General features: G+C 30.3%; 1 protein-coding gene across 10 annotated transcripts in view; it reads left to right on the forward strand.

The window, feature by feature from the left end:
- LOC122636292 (dopamine D2-like receptor) overlaps positions 1–2,497 on the forward strand; it is a 124,114-nt gene that overhangs the window by 9,002 nt on the left and 112,615 nt on the right. The window lies entirely within an intron of this gene.

A 2,497-nucleotide genomic window follows, 5' to 3' on the forward strand; every position in this document is an offset into this window, starting at 1 on the left:
ATATATATATATATATATATATATATATATATATATATATATATATATACTTACCATTCGTACTTACCATTCATACTATATTACATCAGAATTTTTAGTAAATAGAATTGAACGCATAGTACTTTTTATTTAGATACAAAGTACTGAAAATCTCGAGAATATTTATTTTCCAAAGGAATATTTTGTAGTTTGTCTCGTAAAGCTGTCAAAAAAAAAGAGAAAAAAAAGGAAAAATCAGAAGGAAAAGAAAAAGAAGAAAAGTAAAACGAGAAAACGAAGATCCGGCAGTAATAAATACGCTTTTAATAACTTTTGCAAATTTTAACATTATTTTCTCTTATCATAAAAGATGGAAAGAGGAAGCATAATATGACACGAAATCGCGTGTCATAGTTCTGACAGGTTTACATGCTCGAAATTATATTCGTTACAATCATTCTCGAGAATGGTAGTGAGTGCAGTAACATGCATCGTTGTTCACGGTACATAAATCAAAACGTTCCATTGCCGTTTCTCGACATTTCTCGTTGATATAACTTCGCCTTCGAAATAATAATTACATGATTACAGCATCACGACTAATGGATGAAGGGCCTATACGAATTAAACGTTGTTAAACCTTGTTAAACATTCCTTCGTATGTATTTCTATACATAACTAAAATGTATATATATATATATATATATATATATATATATGTATATACACGTACACATATGTATATACACAATATATACGTTTAATATAGATTCTACATACCCGTACATGAGTAATAATTGTACATATATAAAATTCATGCCGTATAAAGCCATGTAGATTTAATGTCAGACTATATCCAACTTAGTTATCTTTCATTTTATCGTCAAAAATTCTTAATTCCTATTTTATATTTACAAAAGATTTGATACTTTTTAATTATGAGTCATACTTATTAGAATATAATCCTATTAATAGTATTATGACAATTTTCGTTATACAGATATTTTTTTCTTTTCTTTTTTTTTGTAAATATAGTAAAAAATTGGATCGTAAAGAAAAAGTTAAAAAGCACTTCTCTTTTTCTCTCTCTTTCTCTTTTTCTTCAACGACATTTTAATTCTTTAAAAGATGCAATTTAAACAACGCCAAGTTTATTATTTGATCGCGATGAAATATATAATCAGCCATGTCCGACGTTACTAGTTGAAAACGCTTTTGATAATAGTTGGTTCTATGGTTACGTTTTGTAAGGCGTATTCGCGTTGCACCCGCAGTTCATGCCGCATAAAATACGTAGGAAATCAATTGGTACATAGACTCGAATGGCCATTTACGAGTATAGAATGGAGGCAATTTGTCGAACGAAGTAATTGTCCGGTTTCAATTTTCAACTAGACCAACAATTTTCTTTCTTTCTTTCTTTCTTTCTTTCTTTTTTTTTTCTTTTTCCTTCTTGTTATTTTTTCTTCCCTTTCTCGTTTTCTTTGTCGACGGGAATGGAAAAGAGTGGAAAATAATGGAACATTAAGCTTTAAATAATTACGTTTAGCTTCGGCACATGAGAGAGAGAGAGAACTCTATCGTCGTCTCTAGCGTTAAGAAGAATTTTCTAGCACAGCCGCGTAGCTCGCGAATATGGCTTTATAAATTACTCAGCGTCGTTGCTCGTCGATATCTCGATGACTTCGTACACGAGTATGCGACCGAACGAGCGGACGAACACGTGCTTAGATCGAATCGATAGTAGTAGGATTAGTTAATTAAAGTTGCTCGCGCGTTCTCTTTGTCGTTGAATTTCCTATCAGCACAGTATCTCTCTTTTATTTTCGTTCGAAATAATTTCATAGATATTATATCGATCTGTGTATTAAATTTTTTTTTCTTTCTCTTTATTTTATTTTTTCCTTTTTCTTTTTTACTACAATATGATAAATAATTTTATTATTATATTTCTTTCACGATGATCGATATAAAGATCTTCAATATCTAAAAAATTCCCGATTATATACATTTCATTATCGTTAAATTAAATTTCAATTTTCTTTTTCTTTTTCTCTCTTTTTTTTTTTCAAATAAGTATCCGTGAAATTTTTATATTCATTTTTAAAACATGTGTCTATCCTAAATGTTAAACGTTTTGTTACGTCGAAAACAGAAAGGGCTCTCGCGCAATGGTCAACAAGAAGAGAAAAGAGAAAGAAAATAAAAGAAAAAACTTTGAAAAAAGAAAAACAAGTAAATAAAATAAAAAAGTAACGAAATATTTGTCGATGCTAATGCATCAAAGTAACGAGCAAATACTTTGGAGAAAATAGCCGAATACAGGGAACTAGGTATTCCAATGAGGCATCGATAATCCCTTTTCCTTTTCCGTACTATTTTCACGTATCGAACACTGGTGTCGTTTATGGGCACCTACATACATTCAAAGGATAAAATCGAGATTCTCTCTCTTTATCTCTCTCTCTCTCTCCCTCTCTCTCTTCTTCTCTTTTTCTCTCTATCTCTCTCTCTCTCT

This window comes from Vespula pensylvanica, chromosome 21 (genome assembly GCF_014466175.1).
Source record: "Vespula pensylvanica isolate Volc-1 chromosome 21, ASM1446617v1, whole genome shotgun sequence".
Lineage (NCBI taxonomy): Eukaryota > Metazoa > Arthropoda > Insecta > Hymenoptera > Vespidae > Vespula > Vespula pensylvanica.